Raw genomic sequence first — 7769 nt, 5'->3', positions numbered from 1 at the left:
TACTTCTTAACCCTGCCTCCCCCAATCTGCCCTCCCTTTTTATCACCCCCCTCTCTTTTCTTTACCCTTTTCTCCCTTGCTTTTGTCCTCCCTTCTATCAGTCCCCCCCTTTCCCTTCCCCTTTTGCTTCCCTAAGGAATGAGTTAAGTTTCTTTATCCCAATGATCGTATGTTATTCCCTCTTTGAATCAATTCTAATGAGAATAGGGTTGAAACCATGTTCCCCCCTCCTTTCTTTCCCTCTATTGTAATAGGTTTTTTTTTCACCTCTTCATGATATAATTCATCCCATTCCACCTCCCCTTTCCTCTCCTCCCCAGACTCCCTTTTTAACCCCTTAATTTTTTTTGTATCATCACATCAGACAATTTATATTTATACTATACAAAAAGTTAATTATTTATAACTATATCTAACCTGGAAAAAATATATGTAATTAGATTTATGAAAAATTATGATTATATGAAAAATTATAAATTTATAAAAATTATAATTGGGCCATAATTCCCATCTGGGTCACCATTCAAATGTTGAAATATTTTTAAATGACTAGCCTAATTTGGGGGGCTAATCTGACTGGAGGACTAAACTGGGGACTTTTGACTAACTGACTAACTCTGTTAATTTAATGTGGGCCATTTATAATGTTCCACCACACTGCTCCACTCCCAAATTGATAAACACAGGATTAAGAAACCTCTTAACTAAATAATCCAAGCAGAGTTTATTTATGAGATACTGTTGAAAATTAAGAATACAGGAAAATAAAATGTACTGCCTGACTGCTTTCCTGTGGTCTCTTTCCACTGGGTCTCTTTCCCACCTGCTGTGCTTCGAACTTCTTGAATACAATAAGGTCCTTAGCTGCCTCCGGCCTCAAGGCAAGTTACACTTTCCCTGGTTTGTATTAAGGCCTGTAACCTTCTGTCTGTCTGCTCTGTCAGTTTACCCTTTGGCCTCTCTTTTGCCTGCTCCTAGTCCTTCTCGTCTTCTGTGTCCTTATAGCCCAGTCTCTAGTCTCCAATCTTTGCCGTCTCCTCAGCTGCCTCTTGACCTCTTCTTGTCCGTTTGAACCCCTGAGTCTTGTCTATCTATCCATCCTCAGCCCATCCTCTAGTCTGTCCTAGCTCCTTCCTTAGTCCATCTCCTCTCTAGTCTCACTCCCAGGTCTATATATACCTTTTCTTCTCTCCACTCAAATCTCGGGGCTTCCTTCGCCCCCACAGACCAAGCTAATCCGCCAGCCAGAGCTGCAGCTGGTGGGGGGGTCGGTGTGTGCTCTCGAGCCTCATGCCTCAGCACAGGCTATCCTTCAGATAGCTCCGCTCAGGTCAGAGGGAGCTGGGGGCTTTTATTTTTCTTTCCCCCAGCTGTCTGACCTGGCATCTTGTATAGCCCACGGGGCTTTTTCTCCTCAGCTTCAGCTGAGGAGGAGGGGGAGAGACCCTGAGGGCCTAAGGCTTTCTAATATCAGCCTAAAGGTAGGGTCCCCAAATCAGAATAAATTTCCACAATACCCTCTGTGTACACTCCTTCTATCTGCCCAAATACATTTACAATTCTTAAGAGTTATGAGTATTATCTTTCCTTGTAGGGATATATACAGTTTAACCTAATAGGGTAACCTTTTTTTTTTCCCCCCCTCTGTTTACCTTTTTAAACTTCTCTTGAGTCTTGTATGTTGAGATCGAATTTTCTATTCAGTTCTGGTCTTTTCACCAGGAAAGATTGAAAGTCCCCAATGTCATTAAATGTCCATCTTTTCCCCTGAAATAGAATGCTCATTTTTGCTGGGTAATAGATTCTTGGCTACAATCTAAGCTCCTTTGCCTTATGGAATATCATATTCCAAGCCTTGCGATCCTTTAATGTTGAAGCTGCCAGGTCCTGAGCAATCCTGACTGTGGCTCCATGATATTTAAATTGCTTCTTTCTGGCTGCTTGGAGTATTATCTCCTTCACCTGATAATTGTGGAATTTGGCTAAAATATTCCTTGGAGTTTTCCTTTTGGGGTCTCTTTCAGGAGGTGATTGGTGGATTCTTTTAATGATAATTTTATCCTCTGATTCTATGATATCAGGGCAGTTCTCCTTAATAATTTCCTGGAATATGGTGTCTAGATTCTTTTTCTGGTCATGGCTTTCAGGCAGTCCAATGATTCTCAAATTGTTTCTCCTCGATCTGTTTTCCAGATCAATCTGTCTTTCCAATAAGATATTTCATATTTTCTTCTATTTTTTCATTCTTTTGATTCTGCTTGACTGATTCTTGGTGTCTCATGGATTCCTTATCTTCCAACTGTCCAATTTTAATTTTTAAGGCATTGTTTTCTTCAGTAAGATTATGTACCTTTTTTTTTCCATTTGGCCAAGTGAATTTTTTAAGGCAGTGTTTTCTTCAATGAGATTATGCACCTTTTTATCCCATTTGGCCAGCTGAATTTTTTAAGGCATTGTTTTCTTCAATGAGATTATGCACCTTTTTTTCCATTTGGCCAACTGAATTTTTTAAGGCATTGTTTTCTTCAGTGAAATTATGCACTTTTTTTCCATTTGGCCAGTCAATCTTTGTGCTTCCTTTTCCAAGCTGCTGATTTTTTTTTCATAGTTTTCTTGTTTTACTTTCATTTCTCTCCCCATTTTTTCTTCTACCTCTCTCAATTGATTGTTAAAATCCTTTTAAAGCTCTTCCAGGAAGGCTTTTTGTTCTTGAGACCAATTCACTTTCCCTCCTGAGGCTTCACATGTAGGCAATTTGAAGGTATTGTCCTCATCTGAGTTTGCTTTGGCTTCTTCCCTATTGATACAGAAATTCTCAATAGAGAGGGCTCTTTTTTTCTTCTTACTCATTATTGCAGTTTATTTATTTATTTTTTTAAGTTGAGGTCTGCTCTGGGGGCACCAGGGTTCCTGTTTTGGGCTTCCTGTGCAGGGGTATAGGTGCTGTGTGTCCAGCTATTTACCCTGAGGCCTTTATAGTGTGTGCAGTTCACCCCCCTGCGCTTCCTGTCTGAGCGCGCTCAGCCAGGTGCCCAATCCCGGTGCCCTATCCCACCTGACCCATTCGTGGCCCTCCTGGCCAGTGCAGGTAGGTTTTTCCACTGTCCTTCTTGGCCACCAGATTTTTGAGCCAGGTTCCAGGGGCCTCAGTTGTTCGGCTGTGGTCCGCAGCTCCTGCTAACTCGCCCTGACCCCCTCGGCACTGGGCTGCTGCCCTGAGCTGGGCCTCCCTTTTGCCTGAGTCAGACCGACCTTTTCCTGAAATCTTCTAAATTATCTCTGGTTGGAAGACTGTATCTCTCTGTCTCTTTGCAGGTTCTGTAGTTTCAGAATCAGTCCAGAGGCTTGATTTAATGGTTTTTTTTGAGGAAACATAGGGAGAGCTCAGGCAGCTTGCTGCTTCCTCTCCTCCATCTTGGCTCTGCCCTACTCAGATCATTAAGTATTTAGCAGACAAGTTGAAGTAGAAAAGGATGAGTAGAGAAAGAGGAAAACATAAAGGCATAAGGTGTCATTGGAAACCAGGTGGCAAAATTGATAAAACAACAGGCCAGGAATCAGGAATAAACTGGGTTCAAATCCAGCCTTAGCTACTTATTAGATGTATGATCCTGGACAAGTAACTTAAGCCCCTTTTTCTTCAGTTCCTTTTCTGTAAAATTGAGACATACAGAAGACAAACCACCCCAGTAATTTTGCCAAGAAAAAGCCATGCCCAAAGTTCATGGTTATACAAAAAGGTGGGCATAACTGAATGACTGAATAACAACAAGGACATAAATGCTAGTTGACAATAAATCAGAAATGAAAACAATTCATTCTAATAGTTATGGTCGAAATCACTGGGAGCAAGATTTTTTTTTCTGCTATGATTTATCATATTTGATATGATGCAAAAGTGGATATACATGTAAGTTTTAAGTTGGGTATAATATAGGCTTCTTAAGGGCAAAGAGTATTTATCTTTTTTTAAGTTTATATCTATAGCATCTCTAGCATAGGGGCAAACATATGAAAAGTTCTTAATAGATTCTGACTATTAGATTGGGTAAATTGATGTGCTGAAATGGGTAGAACTGGCCTTGAAAAAAATAAGACCCTTTTCCATCCTATCTGCCAAGCTTCTGACCATATATAAAGTGCAAAAAAAAAACCAAAAAAACAAACCCCCCCCACCACCACCAACAACAACAATAGCAAATAAAGTGCCTGTAATCTTCCCTGCGTATTCCTGTCCTGACCCCCAAATTTTAAAAAGTGCTCAGGATGAAGTAAACTGAATCAAGGGAACAATATTCCCCAAGAATACCACAATTAAAACATGGAAAAACAATAAAACAAAATGGAATGTCATGTAATTATATTTACCAAGGTTAGTTAAGAAAAGATAAGAAAATGAATCTCCTTCCTCTTATTTGCAGATGTGGAGGACTACTAATATGGAATGTTGCATATACAGACACTGATAGATATATCTGTTGTTGTTTCCCTGAACATTTTCCTCCTTTTGTTTTTATCTTTATCAGGAAAGGCATCATGGAGCATCAGATAGAAAGCTGGCCTCAGAATCAAAAATATTCAGTTGAATCCTGCTCCTGATACATTCTTGCTGTATGATCCAGGGTAAATCATTTAACTTCCCTGTGACTCCAGGCAACCCTTCTGAGAAAATCTGCCAAGCCTACATATGAAAGCATAGTTTTAGTCCAAAAACTTAAATGGAAAGATAGATTCATAAAAAATATAGTGGTTGATACATGGATGATAGAGATATCTATTTCTATATTTCTATATATCTATATATCTACATATATTTCTATATAAGTATTGGCTTAAATAAGGAAAGACATATAGGCTGGGAGAAGAGCATATTCAGAAATTAATGTGATTTAAAAGACAAAAGGCAACAACAGGCAATAAAACCAAGAAAAAAGAAAGAAAAGAATAATTTCTCTTGGGCCAGTATTTTATGTCCTTTCTGCCTTTGAATATTTATAAAATAAATACAAGGGTTAGCTTACCCATAAGAATTTGCATTTTTCAGCCTGATCTGTTAATATGAAATGAAAAAGTTTGTTTTCTAATAGAGGGATTTCAAGCAGGTTGTGGGAGAGTGTTTTATATGCTTCTTGTTATACTTATTTGTTTTTTGTTTCTTTGTTTAGTTATGTTTAGAGAAAGGGTCCTTCCCTATGATGATTCTGAAGTCTCATGGAATGTGCTCAACTTTGGGAAAATAAGTGGGTGAGGTTCACTGGAAAAGGACTCAAGAAAACAAAGAAATTATCTAATCACATATTTGAATAGTCAATATGCAGTGAATCATTGAAATTCTCTCTGCCTACACTCCAAGTCTGGAAGGTAGATCCAAGGGGAAAGGTCATAATCTCTTCTCATGAAATTGATTTTGAAAATAATCAGCCCCTGAGGCCTTGCCACTGCAGATGATTTTGGCTAGGTGGGAGCTCCCTTTAAATGTGGAACTACTTTTTTTTTTTTTTTCCTGGAGAAAAGCAGACTCCATTCTAGTCTGTTATTACTGGAAAGAGAAACCTGTCACACTCTGCTGACAGCTCCAGTCTTCCAACTCAGCTTTCAGAAGTGTTAATATTCTCAGCTGACACCAGATGATTTCCACAAAGTGACCAAGCCTAATGGCCAATTTCTCTATTTTTATGCTCAAATCTAAAAGGGCTTAATTTGGCTAGATATTCCATATAGCCTTTCCTCTGTAGTGGGCCCAGGATTTACTAACCTGAAAACAACCCTTTTCAAAATGGTCATAGGTGAATGTCTACAAATTCAAAACCATTTCCTCTCCCGCACTAACGCCAATTCCTACCCTTTCATGAAAACCTTCCCTATCTGTTTCTGATCCCTTCCCCCTCCCAGAATGCTTTGCCTCTGAAAACAAAATGTCAGCAAAATTGTTAAAAGCTGGGATTTTTACATTTTTAAAATACTATTACCCATTTTTTGTGCCTTACACTTTTCAAATGACTATTAGACATAATCATCTTTCTGGATTCATTTCATTCTCCCTACCCATAAAACACACACACACACACACACACACACACACACACACACACACATACACACACACATCCTTGTTCCTATTTTTGCTGCAAAAATTTCTTTATGCTATGCTCAGCTCACAGGATCATGTATTATCTTCTATGGCAGAATTTATTCTGAAAAAATTATACATTTTAGTAATTAGTGAGTTATCATGCCATTCTTCCTAGGTAAAATCCTGGTATAGTAGAGACTTAGGTCAGCCCCTAATTAATTGGGTAAACTTGGGATAGTCACTTTACAAATTTATGTATCAGGTTTTTGATCTGTAGTTGTTGTATAGTTGTACATAATTTCTAATGATGTTCTATTTTTTTCATTTATTAGAAATCTGTGTTTTAACTGTGATCTCATATAGACAATGCACTAAGAATTACTCTAATGGTGAAAATTTCAGACATTGTGACAGATTCTTAATAGATTAGAAGGGCATAATAGTGAATATCAGCATCTTTCAAATTATATTTATGAAATATATTGCCTTGAACAACACATTTCTCTTTGAGCCTCAGTTTTCTTATCTGAAAAATGAAGCATTTGGAATATGATTTTCAAAATCCATTTATCCTAAAACTATGATCTTATACCAGTCAGTCAGTCAAGATTCATAAGCACCTACACGGTGTCATCTGTTGTTGTTTAGTCATTTTTTTAGTCATGTCCAATGACCTCATTTAGGATTTTCTTGGCAAAGGTACTGGAGTGGTTCGCCATTTCCTTTTCCAGCTCATTTTATAAATTAGGAAACTGAGCAAAAAAGAGTTAAGTGACTTGCACAGGGTCACACAGTTACCATATGTCTGAGGACAGATTTGAACTCAGGAAGTTTGAGTTGCTCTGACTCCATGCTTGGCTGCTCTATCCACTGTACCACCTAGCTGCCTACTGTGCCAAGCACCATGCTAAATGGCGGAGACACAAAGAAAAGCAAAAGACAGTACCTGTCCTCAAGGAGCTCAAATTCTAACAGGAAAACAACAACAATGACACCTCAACAACTACATACAAACAAGCAATCTATAGGATGAATTAGAGATAATCCACAGAGGGACGGCACTAGTTGTAAGGAGTTTTGGCAAACAACAACAAACAAACAAAAATCTTGTAAAAGATGGGGTTTTAGTCAGATCTTGTAGCAACCCAGGATGCCAAGAGGCAGTGATGAGAAATTATGATTTCAGGCATAGAACACAGCCAGTGAAAAGGCATGGCATCAGAAGATTCTGCCTTGTCTGGAGGACAGTTGGGGGGTCAGTGTCATGGTATTGCAGATTCTGTGGTAGAGAGTAAGATATGAGAAGTCTATAAAAGTAATAAAGTCATGGAATATTAAAAGCTTTGAATGCCAGAGGATTTGATGTTGAATTCTAGAGGCGATAATGAATCACTGAAGTTTATTCCTGAAATGCTCTCCCTCCTCCTCTCTGAATACTGACCTCTCTGGCTTCTTTTAAATTCCAACTAAAATTTCACTTTATGCAGGGAGCTCTCCTTAACTTAATTGCAGTCCTTTCCCTTTTTTAATTATTTCCTATTTATCCTACTAGCTATTTGCCTATATCTGCTTGTATGCTGTCTCCCCCTATTGCACTTCCTTGAGGGCAGGTACTGTCTTTTGCCTCTATTTGTATCCCCAGCACTTAGTACAGTGCCTGACACACTGTAGGCTCTTAATTTTTTTTTTAGTGAGT

The sequence above is a fragment of the Dromiciops gliroides genome, chromosome 1 (genome assembly GCF_019393635.1).
Source record: "Dromiciops gliroides isolate mDroGli1 chromosome 1, mDroGli1.pri, whole genome shotgun sequence".
Classification (NCBI taxonomy): Eukaryota; Metazoa; Chordata; class Mammalia; order Microbiotheria; family Microbiotheriidae; genus Dromiciops; species Dromiciops gliroides.
This window is presented reverse-complemented; position numbering follows the sequence as displayed.